We start from the raw sequence: 17,719 nt of genomic DNA on the forward strand, positions 1-17,719 counted from the left end.
TGCAGTAAATCTGCAAAGGATGTGGATCCTCCAGTCCCAGTCAACACTTCAGGTGACTGCTCCTCTGAACCAACATCCTGACTGCAATCACACGAGGGTCTCTGAACTAGCATCATCAGATAAGTCGCTCCTAAAAGTCTAATAGAAATGTAACATGTTTACTGTTTTAAGAAAATGTATGGTAATATTATTTTTATATAACATGCTTGGTTATGCAAAAATAGGTAACTAATACAGACTTACTGCTCAGTATTCCTCTCAGTGACAGAAAAACCAAAGCCACGCTACTAGTCCTCCCAGACCACAGCAGCCCAATGGATCTCATTCTTTAGAACATTTCCCTAAATATCTCTCATCCAAACTGTTAAAAACACCATTTCAACATCTTAGCAACCAGACTCTCCCTTAACACATCCTTCATATAGCCACCAGAATCATCTGCCACTACTCCCAAACAAAAAACAGAATTACGTCTCCTTCCTCTTAAAAATGACTCACTCCATTCCCTAAAAATGAAACGTGCTCTGTAAATCTTCATCTAGATCCAATAAAAACCAAAAAAAAAAAATAATAATAATAACCCCACGAGACATACAGAGTTGGTGGTTTTCCTAGTTACTGCCACCGGAGGTTGGATGCTCACTTGGAAGTAGAGGGTCCCACAGATGACTTTTGACCACTGAAAGACAACAAAAAGGAAAAAGCTCATACATACATTCTTCTCCTTTCCTGGGCGTCTGGCTGGGCTCTTTTGAGGCCTTCCTGGAGAATGTCAGTGAGGCACTGATCACAAGATGGGACAACAGGTTGTGTTTCCATGTGAGGCTAAACCAGCTGAGTGATGTAGTACTCTGTCTTGGTTCTATTTCCTTCCTCACTTTTCTTTACTCATCTTAGTACCCTAGGTTGAAGAGCAGGTAGGTTTTACCATAGAAATCAACCCCATCACCACCATCGCTGTTGTCAACCCAGTAAAAGGAAGACAGAAAAAAGAAGTGCCCACATGGCACCTGAAATCCCTTATGATCTGATCTCATTCAAACTAGCTTTCTAACCTCATCACCCATAACTCCCTCCTCCTAAATAGCCACTGTTCTTACACAACCAACTACCAATTTTTGTTAAATATACCACACATTTTCATACTTCCATTCCTCCACCTCAAACTGTTTTCTCTTATTGGAAGTCCTTGACCTAAATCCTATAGTTTTGAAGCCAGGAAACAATACACGACCCTAAACTAGAATGATTTTTTTTCCCACTTCTTCTACTATTCTATTTTTCACACCTCTCTTTAATAAGCACCTATCATACCAACCTACTACACACAGAGCCTGGCAAGGGGAGACCAGTCATTTTTGCATCCTCCTCCCAGGATGGCAACAAATGAATGAATATGATTAAATAGTTACAGAAGATAAGATAGCCGTTACTCAGTCCGAGCCCTTCATTTTACAACTTCCCTGAGGCTAAACTTTCTCAATTATTGGTAGAAGAGATAGAACTATAACTCAAGTTTGTTGAGTAAGTCAGATCTACTTATTAACCACCACACATCTTTAACCTGTCAGAGAGGAAGTGATCACCTACAAAACACGACTTCACCTCAGAAACCAGTAATTTCACTTCAGAGGACTTCCCAGAGACATCTAACACAACTTCTATAAAAGGGCTTTATTTCCTTTGATTCTGTAAGTGAGCTATTACTGTAAAAGTGTGAAAAAGTAAAGAAAATTTAATTATCCAACATATCTATGGAGGAACATACCATGTTATGTTAATATACGTGAACTTGAAGTCTAGTAGAAAAGAAAACATAAACATAAACACAAACCAAGAAATGTAAAAACCGTTAGTCTAGAGAAGTATAAACAAAGTGCTATTAACAGTTCAGGGAAAATTTAAACCACTACCAACTGAAAAGTCTGATAATACTTCACAGAAATGACATATCTAGGTCAGACATAATGATAACATCCAAGCAAACCGAGCAACAAAGCATAAAGGTTAAAAAGCCATAAAACAGAAAAGATCAGAAATGTTGTCAGGGGCTGTGTCAAGTCAATTCTGACTCACAGAGACCCTATGGGACAGTATAGAACTGCACCATGGTGTTTTCCAGGTTGTAATTTTGAAATCACCAGGTCTTTCTCCTCTGGAGCCGCTGGGCAAGTTAAAACTGCGAACCTTTTGGTTAGCAGTCAAGTGCTTAAGCATTGAGTCACCAAAGATAGTTTAATTAGATGACAGAATAAATACCAAGTAACCTTAAAAAGTAGCTTGGAGCTATGACTTCATTCTAGTGGAAATGGCATAGTAAAATTTTGAGCAGTATTTAGGCAAAGGAGGAGGAAGAGAAAACGAGGAACACATAAGGAACCTGATTCTTGTGGCTATGCGTCACTGGAAAGTAGTCTAAAAAGCATTCCATTTTTCTTCTTTCAAAGCACTGAGCATTACTGAAATAACCCTCAATTAACAGCAATTCAGTTTCACACAGTTAATATTTATGCAGCTCAGATAACAATACCCTCTCATACCAGGCAAGGAATATACCTGTAGACATTAAAGTCTCCTTTAGCCCTCAGTCTGGCTTCACAGTCCCTCTCCCTCCAGACATAAGCCAGCCAATGTAACAATCCTTGGTGCTGCAGTGTAATACTGAGAAGTATGACCTTTAACAAAGAAAGAAAATCCTACAGACAAGTTTCTTAACTCTGACACTGTTGAGATTTTATAGATAACTATTGTGGGGGCTGTTCTGTGCATTCAGATGATCAGCAACATCCCTGACTCCTACCTAATCAATGATGACAGCAGCAAATCTGTCCCCCAACTCCAAGTCTTAACAACCTAAAATGTCTCCAACCATTGCTCAAAAAGCAAAAACAATCCCCAGGTGAGATCTACTGCTGTAGGCTCTGATACAGTATAATTATGAAATATCTAAATGATTACATATTGCTTATTGTTATTTTACAACAACAGTAAGGAGCTTAGGTGGTATAAGTGGCTTGTAATATGCTACCATTGTAAAGGCTGACAGTTCAACCATACCCAGTGGCTCCAAGAAAAAAAACAAAACAAAACAGTGGAGAACTGCTCCTGTAAAGACAATACACACAAAAATTCTGTGGTGCAAAGTTCTAATCTGTGACACACGGGGTCACCATGACTTGCGGAGTGGATTCAATGGCAGCTAACATTGTTTAGTCTGTTCAATCGATTCCTGTAAAGGCTATAATGAAGATTTTAATTAAAGATGATTCAATGAGATTGCAATTGCTTCCGTAAGAATCTGGACAAACATTTCAAATACAGGCAATATCCTAATTTCATACAATGCATTCCTGAACACACGGCAGAAATCAAATGTTACTAAAAACTTACATGTTTTTAGTTTTTTCCACTCCCAGAGAACAAGAAAAGTATAAAATCCCATAACACCTGTGGTGGTAGCTTCTAAAACATTGATTCCGCCTCCCAGTACTGATCTTGTAAAATTCTGGCTTCCAGTGAAATTAGGACTGTACCTAGTAACTTGCTTTTAAAGAATATCAAGTCTGAAATTAGGTTACAAAGACTGACTTTCATCTTACTTGCACTCTCACTCTCTCTGGCTCTTCTCGCTTGCTTGCTCTAATGAAGCAAGGTGGAATTTTGTGTGATACCCTAAGAAGAGAACCACACGACAAGGACTGAAAGATGGCTCTGCCAATGACAGATGAGGAAATGAGACCTTAGTCCAACAATCCAAAAGTATCTGAATCATCCTGTTAACAACCACCTGAGTATGTCCAGAAGCAGTTTTTCCTCATGAAGTCTTCAAATGATTACAATGGCAGGCAATACCTTGATTATATTCTTGCTTCGAGACCCTGAACTTGAGGACTTAGGTAAGCCACGCATGGATTCCTGACCAACAGAAAACGTGACATAAAACTTGTTGCTTTAAGCTACAATAGTTTCATGGCAATTTGTTTTGCAGCAATTAAGAACTAATATAACACCTTACATATAATCTTTATCATGCTTTCTGCATTTGATTTTCTTTTTCATTTTAATCATTTCATTCACTATCGAATAAAGTTAACCCATATAATCAATGAGCATAACCTAAGTCAGTAAGATTAACGATTCAATGTTTCACAGTGCTTACTAACTTCCCACTTTCTACATAAAGACCTCCATTTATTATTATAATCAGTACTTTCCATTTTTATTTTCCACTCACCCTATAAAATATAAAGGGGAATCAACCCAACTTGTATATAATTGCACAAAATACTCCTGCACAAATACATCAAAGTCAGCAAAACTGAACCGCTCTCAGGCACACCATATAATCCAAGTAATAAAAAAAACCTCTTTCATTCATGCATAGAAGTCTGAATCAACAGAAAAAAAGTAATCTGTCAACATATACTTTACAATGCAGAATCTGTAAAAATTCAAATATATCACAATTAAGGGCAAATTAACATTTTTCAATGGAAGAAATAATTTCATCTTTTATTTTTTCATTTATATGAACAGCTAAGGAATTAATTACCAGATCTAATTACTGATTACACAGCAAGAGAACAAATGCTTCTTACAGTCTTTATATTAGAAACCTTTGACCTTAATTTATACCTAATGCTAATATACTGTGTAATCTCATTTCCCAGTATACAGCAGATTTAAGGCAAGGGAGACTAGGATGATGAAAAACTTTTGAAAATAAAATAGTAGTAATGACTGCACAATATGGTGAATGTTCTTATTGTCATTGAATTATATGCTTAAAAATGCCTAAACTGGGAACATTTTTACATATATTTTACCAAATAGAATTTAAAAGAAAAAGTAACATGGTAAATCTGGAGCTGCCATTAACAGCACTAAGAGTAACTATCTGCCAGAAAGATGAGACAGACCAAGTTTTTAAAAAAGCCCTACTCAAAACAGCCTGAGGCCCTTTCAGTGTATTAGTAAACCATCAATAACCACTGAAGATGAACGTAACTGGCACTAACAAAGAAAGAGAAAATCCTAAAAAGGAAACTGAAAGAATAAAGCTGCAGAACTGGGAAAACGTAGTGTATTTATGAAGAAGGTGGAGAGTCAAAGTAAATGTAGAATATCAACCAACCAATCAGCCACCAGGTAGCTGCTGAATTTGGTAGAAAAAGGAAATTAATATTCAATGTTTTAAAAAGACACAAAATTCAGTAACTTAAATTATACCCTACCATGGCAATAACTGGCTCACCTGTTGAAAGCAACACTAGTTAAAAGGAACAATATCACACTCAACTTTTCTATCTATATATGGAGATACTCTTAACCACATAATATAAAATGCTTATGACAGACTTGGCATAATTAACTCTAATGCCAACTCCACTCTTGCTGAAACTTATCCATTAAAAAAAATAGTTTCTTATTTTTCCATCTAAGTTTAATAAATATATGCTCAGAAGCAGTTGCTCAGCAATTCTTGCCCACAATAATGCTTTTAAAACAAAACTTTGTTCAGTCCCTTTATCAATTAAATGAGGGCCTTTGAAAAGTGTGGGCAAGCATTAGTATTTTAAAAAACCTCCAAGTAATTCTAACATATTGCCAGGGTTGAGGAAACCCTGGTGGCATATTGGTTAAAAGGCTACAGCTGCTAACCAAGAGGTTGGCAGTTCAAATCCACCAGGCGCTCCTTGGAAACTCTATCCGGCAGAGTTCTACCCTGACCTACAAGGGTCGCTATGAGTTGGAATGGACTAGACAGCAATGGGTTTTCGGTAATGGCCAGGGTTGAGGAAAAACCACACACAACCTTTTCCCAAATATAATGTCTTATTCTATGTTAAAATAAGAGTAACGATGGCTTTCAAAGATATGGAGTCAATTGGTGGCACAAACAGTGGAGCACATCTGATTGCCAGCTGAAAGACCGGCAATTCAAACTCACTCAGAGGACTCTTCGAAAACAGGCCTGGGGATCTGCTTCCAAAAAGTCACAGCCTTCGAAATGCTGCAGAAGAGTACTACTCTGTACACATGAGGTTGTCACAACCTGGAATCAACGCAGCAGCAGCTAACAACCACATTCAAGGATACAGCTCCTAACAAAACCAAATGAAAGCTAAAATTCTTTTCTGAGTAACTGAAATGAAGAAAAACACATCAGGATTCAGGAAATAACCCAGAACTATGGCCCCTGGTGCTCTGATAACTCAGAACTAAAACCACTCCCGAAGCCCAATTTTCAGACAAAGATTAGACAGGCCTCTAAAACAAAAAATAACACACAAGAGGAACATACATTTTAGTTGAATCAAATATACATGACCAAATGGGCAGTTCTTGTCCAGATGCAGGGTAAGAAGGTAGGAAGGGACACATGGACACAGGGAACCCAGGGTAGAAAGTGGGAGTATGCCGTCATTGTGGAGACTGCAACCAAAGTCACGTAACAGTACGTGTATAAATCTTTGAATGAGAAATTAACTTGAGGTGTAAACTTTCATCTAAAGCATACATACACAAAAAAATCCAGAAAATATAAGGCATTAATGAAAAAGCAAGGCAATGATAATACTGTCTTTTAGAATAAAAACTGATTTGCCTATTTGTCACGCCAATCAGTAATATATAGATCAAAACTTACTGAGATCTCAGTATAACCAAACTCAAAAAAATTCACTGTCATTGAATCGATTTTGACTCATACCAACCCTACAAGGCAGGGCAGAACTAGCCCATACAGTTTCCAAGGAACAACTGGCGGCAGCCCTTCCAACTGATTTTCAACAAGGATGCCAAAACCTTAAAATGGGAAAAGAAGGTCTTTTCCACAAATGGTATTAAGACAACTGAATATTCACACGCAAAATAATGAATTTGGATCCACACTTCACACTAACTCAAAATGATCAGAGACCAAAATGTAAGAACCATAAAACCCTTATTAGATAACGTAAGTGTAAATCTTTTCACCTTTGCTTAAACATTTTTTACACATGACACAAAAAAGACACAAGATGTAAAAGAAATAATAAAATGGTTTTCATCATAATGAAAAACCTTTACATTTCAAAAGAAAAGTGAATAGACTAGCTATGAACTGGGAAAAAATATTTCCAACTTATATATATCTGACTAAAGATGTAAACCTGAACAACAAAAAACATAAAAATGGGCAGTGTATAAATAAATGTTTCTCCAAAGAAGGTATTTCAACAGCCAATGAACACTTAAGAAAACATTCAACATCATTAGTCATTAAGAAATGCACATTAAAATCACACTAAGATACCACTTTACACTCACAAAAATAGTTATACAGAAAACGATGTGGAGACATTGGAACATTAGAATCGCTGATTGTAATGTAAAGGGAGTACTTCTGAAAATAATTTGGCAGCCTTAGGAAGTTAAATATAAACAACATATAACCCATCAATTTTATGCCTAACATCCACCCAACACAAATAAAAATGTTGTTCACACACAAAAATTAATATACCACTTTCTTCTCAGTTTTACTTCTAAGTTCCTAAATGGTAATAACCCAAATGTTTATCTGATGGGGGGGAGGGCCTAAATGCCATGGATTCTAACTCACAGCAACCCCGCAACACAGAGGGGAACTACCTGACAGTGTTTCCAAGGCCATAAAATCTTTACAGAAGCAGAATGCCACATTTTTCTTGAGGAACGGTTCACGGGTTCAAACTACTGATCTTTTTGGGTTAGTAGCCAAGTGCCTACCCATTTCCCAAAGAGGGTTCCTATCTTGGTGAGTAGGTAAAAAAATGTGGTATATCCGTACAACAGAATACCACTTGTTAATAAAAAAACCAACCAAGTACTGATCACTACTACAACATGAAAACACTACGTTAAGCGAAAGAAGCCAAAACGAGAGACTATAAATTGTACAGTTCCATTTACATAAGACATTTCAAAAAATCTATCAGACAGAAAACTGATTAGTGATTACCTTGAGCTAGAACTGGGAGTGACTGCAAAAAGGCATGATGGATACACGAAGGATCCTTAGAGTGATGGAAAATGTTGTAATACTAAATTGGGGTGATAAATGCACAACTCCAAGTTTATACTTATATAATTATTAGCATAAAAGGAGTAAAATTTGTAATATGTACATTATGCCTTAATAAAGCTGTTAAAAATAAACTTACCTGATAACAAATTTTATTTCCAGTTTATTACTAAAGACCTAAATACCAAAAAAGAAAGGAAAACAAAAACAAAAACAAACCCGTTGCCATGGAGCTGATTCTGACTCATAGCAATTCTACGGAACAGAGTAGAACTGCCTCACAGGGTTTCCAAGGAGGGCCTCTTGGATTTGAACTGTTGACCATTTGGTTAGCAGCCAAGCTCTTAACCACTACGCCACCAGGGTCTCCTAACTTAAACACAGGGATCCTTTAACGCATACAAGCATCACCAAAAAAAAAAAAAAAATCCATTGCTGCAGAGTCAATTCTTAACTCATAGCAACCTACAAAACAGAGTATAACGACCCCATAGAGTTTCCAAGGAGTGCTCATGGTTAGCCACCTTGTGATTAGCAGCCAAGCTATTAAGCACTGTGCTACCAGGGCTCCAGAAGCATAACAGCCCCGCCAAAAATCCTGTATTTGAAATAATCATCTCTAACTCAGTTCCCACATAAAAATACTGAAACAAAACAAAAAGCTAAAAGAAACTATGTATTTATCCAGCTGATAAAGAACTGAATAAAAAACTCATGAAAAATATCCATTTTATGTCTTGTAAATACCTCCTTCAAAAAAAAAATTACCTATTTAAAGATTTCTTTTAAAAGTATTTTACTGAGATCTTGGATAGCCGTTGGCTATTTCAAGTTCCTCCTTTAGGTTCTCAAATGCAATGTTCTTATTTTCTCACTACAGTAATTCTTTCCAAGCTTTAAGAAATACCAGGTTTTATTAAGGTCAACCAAGTAACAACATGAAAACATTAAGGTAACAAGGTAAAAATTCATGTAAAACTTGTATACGGAAAAGGAGAGAAAAAAGATACAGCTATATTTCAAAAATCTTATTTTTAAATCAACACATAAAAAATATTTGGAGCTCACCCTTGAAACGCCAACGGCAAATACTTCAGGCTTTCATTCTTCCCAAACACTGGAACAATAAAGTTTAAAGTATGAAAGTTAAACACATATAAAAATGAGTTTTCCTACTGAGAAAACAATTACTGACACCTTTGTAGGTGATCCTTTAAGAACTTCCAGAGTTGGGTTAGTCAAAATGGCAGTCCTCTAAATCCACAGCCCAATGAAAACGTAGGAAAACTTGGGCTTTTTGTTTGTTTGTTTTTAAGGATATGGTTTAAGTGGGCTATTCTAGCTTACGGTCAACTAGTTCTTACCATACAATTACTAGTGATAAATAATAAACACCAAAACAAAACTTGTTGAAAAGATTCCTAATCTAAGCACTGCCAATTCTCCCTTAAAAACCAAAGGCGTAATGTTACGTAATTTTAGGAGATAAATAGGTTTTCTCGTAAGAGAATTCTACGAAGCATCCCACTTTTAAAATTACAGCATCTACAACGTACTCAGTTATATAAAAAACAAACTTAAAATATTTAGAAAGGTGTAACAATGACTGCACATTAGAAAATTAGAGCAACGTTATAAGGGAAATCTCACGAAATTTCTTTAACATAAATGCCCTGCTTTTAAAAATACTTGTGTAAATCTAATGGCCACAGAATATCATGTAAGTTACATAAAATATATATGCTCTATAAATCTAATATTTTACGGTAAGGGAAAATATTAGGAAGCCTTATTCCTCACATCAAAACAAGTCACAAGCTCACCCACTATGTCATTTCTATAGAAAGAAAAAAACAGGTCACAAACTAGTTTGGAATTGATTGCTTCATCGAAACATCGTCCACGGCTTTGGCACTCAGTAAATTGCGGGTTCTCGCGGTAGGGTAGGAGCAACCTGACCGGAAGCCGTGAAGTCAACCAGGCGTAGCCGCGGCCTAGCTCTATTCCAAATCATGCCCCCTCAACAATGGCGTTTGGTGTCAAACGAAGGGAGGACCGCAATACTGTGTGACCAGACTTCTGGGTGCGGATAAGGGAATTCGGAAGGGAGAAGGTACGGAGCAGTCTGCGATTTTCCCTTACACTCAGACTCGATCCTGGGGTGCTGACTCCGTACAGGGAATACACCTAGACACCGACACCGTGGCTCTGACGCATAACCCGCCAGGGGAGAAGTAGTAACCGGGACCTGCAGGAGGAAGACACACTTAAGCCTCCGTGTCTTCCAGTTGTTAACACCAGAGCGTCGCGGGTAACTAACCGCACGACAGCCACCTTCTACTGAGAACCAAAGCTCAGTCGCAGGCCCGGAGGTGACGAGAGACAAACTATCGACCGGCCACAACGAACATACTCCGGGAAGAAGCGACAGATTTGTTCCACGCTGAAGACCCTCCCTCCTCCCCGGCAGGCGGCGGCTTTCATACCTCTTCTCTCTTTCGGCTGAGCCTGGAGCTGTCGCTGAGTTCAGACAGGCTCCGGGAGGTGCGTTTCTCCTGCTGCGGCGACTTCACTTTTCCTTGGTCGTTGTTCCGGGTCAGATTGCTTCGCTGCTCCTCGATATTCGGTTCCGGCCTTCTCAACAGACTCAGACGCTGAAGCGGCCGCCTCCCGTGAGGGAATGGCTGTAGCGTACCTTAGTAGGACCGGATAGCTACGTAAGGCTGGGAGGGGCTCGGTGCAGAACGCCCGAAAGGACGAGCTGCGAGAAAGTTGTGCCTACGGCAGCCTCCGAGGCCCGACCCCTTCAATATGGCGGATCTAGGAAGCTGAAAAAACGACAATAAAACCTACCAGTGGCAGCCGGAGCACCGCAAATTCCCACCAGCCCCAGCGCCGCCCGGTGTCTTGAGTGTACGCCCCCGCCCCCGCCCCCGCCCCCGCCCAGTCCCGCCCAGATCCTCCTCCTTTACTCCCTTACCCCTCCCACATTTGAACCACCTCATTGGTCCCCGGAATCCGCCTAACTGGAAAGAAATTCGTGACTCCGGCACCTCAAGCCCGCATGACTGGGAGAGGAGCAAGGAGGACAGTCCATTAGAGCACTGGATGTACCGGCCAGGCCCAACAAGAGCCAGTGTGCCCAACCTTCCTCAACTCTGCAGCGGCGCGGTGAAGAGGTGGCTCGAGAATGGACCGAAGGGGTAACTGAAGCTGGGAATCTGTGCGTTGAAGATTGGCAGGGTGTGTGGTCTGTACCGGAGAAAGGGCAGCAGCGTCCGAAAAGCAACTATAGAGAAGATGGGGTTAGTCGCTCAACATTGCTCTGACAGTTATCACTTGAACTTCTTGTTTGTTGTTACATTTGTGACCTGCAGGTCCGCCGGGTAAGTGTCAAAATGAAAGCGTCAGTGGGCCTCACGTATTTCCAGGATGGGAGGAGTTAGGGAAAGGATGCTGCAACACGTAGAGATCCCCACAGTGCGCATTAAAAACCGCAGCTCCCTTGCTTGAGCGACATACCTTCCCCTTCACGTGCCAGCGGCCTTAATTCCTGGTCTGTGGTACTCGCCTGGAGTGCAGGGGTAGGAGAAGGTGGCAGGTATACATAATCCGGTGGCCCCATCACCTATCCGGGAGAATAGGAAAAATTTGTAGATGTATTGGGTGATCATTTGTTTTTGTCCCTTATTAATACAGTGAATTTCATTGATTTTTATTTGAAGCTTTCATTCAGAAACAAACTTCATTTGCAAATGTGCAATAATATTTATATGTCTCTGGAACAGTTAGTATTGATTTATCTTTTGTGTCCACCAGGCAGCACCCATATGCAATACTGGTTTGTAAAGCTACACATGTTATTTAGTACTGCTCTCCATATAATAATGTTAAGCGAAAGAGTCTCTGGACTGTATTCCTGCCTCCTGCTTGTCTCCGGAGAAATCTCCATCTGTGATATAAAGATAAACTTTTTGTTTTGTTTTGGTAAATATTTTTAAGTTCTGTAAATTTCACAGCTCAGTTATTACTAATTAATACATTCTTGTCACCACCACCAATTCAAGATACAGAATACTGTAACACTGTTAGAGCTCACATTTGATTTCACCCTAATTATTTTTCTAAATTAACCTGTTATCGTTTAGTCATTCTTGATAGAATATATGTGATTTTGCATATACTACATGTATTACAGCAGAGCAGGCAGCACAGCCTATCATGTTGGCAGACTTCCGTTTTCTCCCCAAGTCCTCCAGGACTGAGGTAGTGATGTAGTGGCATATGCATGCAGTGAATTTGCATCATAGCTGATGAAAATTGTGTTTTGGAATTTTACTACTTTATAGTAAGTCATAAGCAATCTTGCTGTTTGTGTATGTGAAGGGGAGACATTACCTTAAATCTCAAAGTTACTGAGAAATGACATAGGTTAAAAGCAGTCATAGCCTTGCTTTGTGGGGATACCTAAGAAGGCATATAAGGAGTTGTAAGACCTGTGAATAACAGTGTCTCCCAAGAAAGACTACCAGCACCTCAGAAACCTTGTCCCTTGCCTGTCATTTTCCACCTCCCTGAGGTTAAGTATTCTGACTTTTATCAGACTAGACAGGAGAAGTCGTTTGGTGGCGCAGATTGTTAAGAGCTGGGCTGCTAACTGAAAGGCTTGCAATACAAACCCACCCAAAGACACATTGGAAGAAAGTCCTGGTGATCTGCTTCCAAAAGTTCACAGCCGTTAATACCCTATGGAGCACAATTTTACTCTGAAATACATGACGTCTCCATGTGTCAGAACTGGCTCTACAGAATTGGTTTGTGTGTGTGTGTGTATTTTCTTTTTTTTGGTATCAGCATACATTAGTTTAGCTTGAGTTAACCTTTAAACATAAATTTTAAAGTATATAAATATTTATTTCTGGCTTCTTTACTCCATGTTATGTCTGAGAAGCTCAATTATGTGAAAGTAATATTTCATATTAATATACCAGAACATGTATTTCCAATCATTCTTGGTAAACATATCAGTTATTTCCAGATTGGAGCTTTTATGAATAAATTTGTTATGAACAAACACGATTTAATCTATGTCTTTTGGTGAGCATGTTGCCATTGAGTTGATTCCAACCCACAGCGACTCTATAGGACAGACTACAACTGCCCTACAGGGTTTCCAGGGAGCAGCTGCTGGATTAGAACCGCTGACCTTTTGTGTTAACAACCATATCACTACAGGACGGAATTGACTTGATGGCAGTGGGTTTCTTCTTCTTTTTTTCTAAGCATGTGAATGGAATTCCTGAGTTTTTTTAGTATTAATATGTTTGTCTTGAGTAAAAGAAACACCCAAACCCATTGCCATCAAGTAGATTCCAACTCAGAAAGACCATACAGGACACAGTAAGTTAAAGCAGTTATAGCCTTGCTTTGTAGGGATACCTAATAAGGCATTTAAGGGGTTGTAAGCCCTATGAAAAACAGTCTCTCCCAAGAAATACTACCAGCACCTCAGAAACCTTGTCCCTTGCCTGTCATTTTCCACCTCCCTGGAAAAGGGTTTCCAAGGCTGTAAATCTTACAAAGCAGATTACCAGGTATTTGCTCCCACTGAGTGGCAGGTGGGTTTGGACTGCTGACCTTTTGGTTAGCAGCCAACCGCTTAACCGCTGTGTCACCAGACCTCCTATTTATCTTTAAAAGATTCTGCCACATAGTTTCGTCAAGTGGTTATGTTAGCTTGGATAATATAAATTTGTCATTTTTGTATGTCATACAGAGCCATTGTACTTAAATTATGCTCCAACCAGCAGTTGAAATAGGACTTTGGCTTTGTTCAACCAAATGGAGTTTATAGCAATCTGTGTCATCCTGTGAGCATATTAGCTCCTGAGATGGGCACATTTTTTACGCCTTCCACTAGTTTCGTGAAACAGAAAACAAAGAACAGTTCTGAGTTAGGTTAGATTAAATGACATAATGTACATAAAATCCAGGACTTTCCTCCAATTTCCTTTGTTTTTCTTCAGTAACTCCCCACTTTAGTTTTACTAGTAGTTTCTTACTTCCTGGTCTCTCTTAATGGGCAAAAGCTTTTATTATATTAGATATTGGTGTGTGTTCACATGCACATAGGTGTGCATACAAGAGTTGTACTTTATATCCTAAGCAATTGTGAGACTAGTATGATGAGAACTGTGCTGTCTGACTGATTGGGCCATACACAGAAGATGTTCACCCAGTATTGTCAGTTGAAAGATGCTGTTATTTTTTATAGAAAGTAAACAGCAAAGAAGAACAAATTACATATAAAAAGCAAACAGTAAACAATGGCAATAGATTTGAGTGAACTAATGCCGTCCACCCCTGTAAGTAGCATCATATGTCTAACCTACATACGTCTAAAAGGGGACCCACTTACCCTTTTCAAATTACCCATGTCCATTTCTGTCTCACTGATTGGGCACACCATGGCTCAGGTGTCAGTACATGCCTCTCTTTTCTAGCAGATGTGTTGTCAGCTCAGGTCAGGTATGATGTGGCTGCGTTTGTGCTCTCTCTGTATCTCTCCATAACTTTTCTTGGCTAGCTCTGGCTCCCTGTGCTTACTGGTACAGTTCTCAACCAGCAGCTTTGGGACAACCCTGTTCTAATGCCTCAGTTAGGCTCCTCTCAGCTCCATGCCTGAGGTACCCAGCTCAGCTCCATGATTGACTGTGCCCACCACCACTATCTTCTCTGAGGCCCAGCTAGTCTGCCATTGCTGCCCTCACTGTTTTCTCTGCCCTGTTGGGGCCTCTTGCTGCTAGCTATATCACTGGGCACCTTCTGGTTCTCTCCACCACTGGCTGTGATGCTGTTTATCTTCTCTAGGCCTCTTGCTGCTGTTTTCCTCAGTCTTCAGTGTTGATAACTCAGCATTACAGGCCTTTACCTGTATCACAGCTCTTTTATTGGGTCTAGGAGGTTCTCGACAGTACCTACCGTAATAACAACAGGAGGTTCTCAGGGCAGGAACTCCTAATCCAAAGGACACATTCCTCTCCAGGCTCTTGTTGATCAGGATGTTCCCCCCAAACGCTGTGAAGTTGGCCACTTATATAGGGAAATTATTGGTCTGTTTCAGACATGGCTTTCATAACCCTACAATCCTTTAAGCAGTCTGTAAACCAACCAATCTTAGGTGAATAGTAAACCAATCTCTGCAAGCTGCTTATGTGGATAGTAAACTAACCAGTCCCTTTCAAAGTTGAGGCGCAATTAATCATCTTGGGAAAATTACAAAACCAGGGCCAGCAAGGCCATAGAAAAGAAAACTGATTGTACCATAGACTACCGTCTGTCTATTTTTGGTCATGGGTTCTTTTATATATTTAACATTTGGAAGAGTGCTTCCTCCTCCTCATATCAGCATCTTTCTCCTCACTCTGTTCTCAAATTTACAAGGAAGAGAAATCTGTTAACTGGGGATTTTCTTTTGTCTCCCCTATTTTTAGTGCAAGCATGTTATACTCACGACAGCATATAAGCCAGCCCTTCTGTGCCTTTTATCTTCACCAGTAATAGACAGTTCATTGTTTTAATTGCATATCCCTGTCAATTTTGAGGTCTTTTTCCCATTTTAGTATAGGCATACCTCAGCGATATAGCTGGATCAGTCCTAGACCACCACTATAAAGGAAATATTGCAATAAAGCAAGTCTCACAAATCCTTTGCGTTCCCAGTGTGTATAAAAGTTATGTTTATGCTATGCTATAGTCTGTTAAGTGTGCAATAGCATTATGTCTGAAAAAACAATGTACATACCTTAATTAGGAAATATTTTATTGCCAAAAAGTGCTAAACATCATTTGAGCCTTCAGAGAGTCATTATCTTTTTGCTGGTGGAAGGTCTTCCCACAGTGTTGATGGCTGCCGACTGATCAGGATGGTGGTTGCCGAAGGTTGAGGTGGCTGTGACGATTTCTTCAAATAGACAACAGTGAAGTTTTCTGTAATGATTCCTCTCACAAAAGATTTCTCTGTAGCATGTGATGCTGTTTGATAGCGTTTTACCCATAGTAGAACTTTTTTTGAAGTTGAAGTCAATCCTCTCAAACCCCGCTTTATTAACTACATTTATATAATATTCTAAATACTTTGCTGTCATTTCAACAGTGGTCACAGCATCTTCACCAGGAGCAGATTCCATCTCAAGAAACCACTTTCCTTGCTAATCCATCAGAAAAAACTCCTCATTTGTTAGTAGGTTTTCACTGGCCAGTTTTTCCAGAAGTGGACTAGGTCCTTCTTTCTTACTGTTCTTCTGACAGAAGTGAGGTGGGAGAACCTCTTATACCCTCCCCCTCAAAAAAAGAACTATAATGTGGCCTGCAGGCTGTAATAATGAAGATCAAGAGAGACAGATTTTATAACACCAGAACATTGTCTGACATGGTGCCAGAAAACGAGCTCCTCAGCTTCGAAGGCACTCAGAACTGAACTGGGGAAGAGCAGCTTCCTCAAAGTAGAGTCAACATTAATGATGGGGATGGAGTAAAGCTTTTGGGACCATCATTTGCTGATGTGGTATGACTCAAAATGAGAGGAAACAGCTGCAATCATCCAGTAATGATCAGGACGTGGAATATATGAAGTACAAATCTAGGACAATTGGAAGTTGACAAAATTGAAATGGATCTAGGTATTAGTGACCCGAAATGGATTCATATTAACAATCATATGGTCCACTATGCCAGGAAATACCAAACTGAAGAGGAATTCATCATCATCATCAAAAAAAGCATTTCAAGACCTATCTTGAAATGCAGCACTGTCGTGATAGGATGATATCCATATGCCTACAAGGAAGACCAGTTAAAATGACTGTTATTCAAATTTACACACCAACCACTAATGCTAGGAAATAATGGAAGAAATTACAGACTTTTATCAACTTCTGCAGTCTGAACTTGATCAAACATGCAATCAAGATGCACTGATAGTTACTGGTGATTAGAATGCAAAAGTTAGGAGAAAAAGAAAAAGTATCAGTAGTTAGAAAATATGGCCTTGAGGTTAGAAACAGCCCTGGAGATCACATGATATTCATTGCAGATAATTATTTCAACAATGAAAACAGTGATATTACACATGGACCTCACCGGATAATTTTTTCAACAATGAAAACAGTGATGTTACACGTGGACTTCACCGAATAAAAAATACAGGAATCAAATTGACTACATCTGTGGAAAAAGACAGTGGGGAATCTCAATATAATCAGTAAGAACAAGGCCCGGGAGCTGACTGAGGGACAGATGAATTGCTCATATGCAAGTTCAAGCTGAAGCTGGAGAAAATTAAAATCAGTTCATGAGAACCAAAGTATGACCTTGGGTATATCCCACCTGAATTTGGAGACCATCTGAAGAATAGATTTGATGCATTGAACACTAATGACCAAATACCAGACGAGTTGTGGGATGATGTTGAGAACATCATACATGAAAAAAAGGTAGAAAAGACCAAAATACATGTGAGAAGAGACTCTGAAACTTGCTCTTGAGTGTAGAGCAGCTAAAGCAAATGGAAGAAATGATGAAGTAAAAGAGCTAAACAGAAGATTTCAAAGAGCAGCTCGAGAAGATGAAGTAAAGTATTATAATGAGATATGCGAAGACCTGGAGTTAAAA

General features: G+C 39.3%; 1 protein-coding gene across 5 annotated transcripts in view; it reads right to left on the minus strand.

The window, feature by feature from the left end:
- Positions 1-10,836, minus strand: part of LOC126069875 (probable ubiquitin carboxyl-terminal hydrolase FAF-X) — a 173,975-nt gene extending 163,139 nt beyond the window's left edge. For 4 of the 5 annotated variants that reach the window (XR_007516092.1, XM_049873523.1, XM_049873524.1 and 1 more), the window contains exons 1-2: positions 10,534-10,836; positions 9,116-9,164 (exon numbers count right to left, since the gene is read on the minus strand). The gene's annotated coding sequence lies outside the window, so the exon portion shown is untranslated. Of the gene's footprint in view, positions 1-595; positions 638-9,115; positions 9,165-10,533 lie in introns of those variants that run through there. The other variant, XM_049873522.1, reaches the window with a different exon arrangement.
- Between the last annotated feature and the right edge of the window lie 6,883 nt (positions 10,837-17,719).

This window comes from Elephas maximus, chromosome Y (genome assembly GCF_024166365.1).
Source record: "Elephas maximus indicus isolate mEleMax1 chromosome Y, mEleMax1 primary haplotype, whole genome shotgun sequence".
NCBI lineage: Eukaryota > Metazoa > Chordata > Mammalia > Proboscidea > Elephantidae > Elephas > Elephas maximus.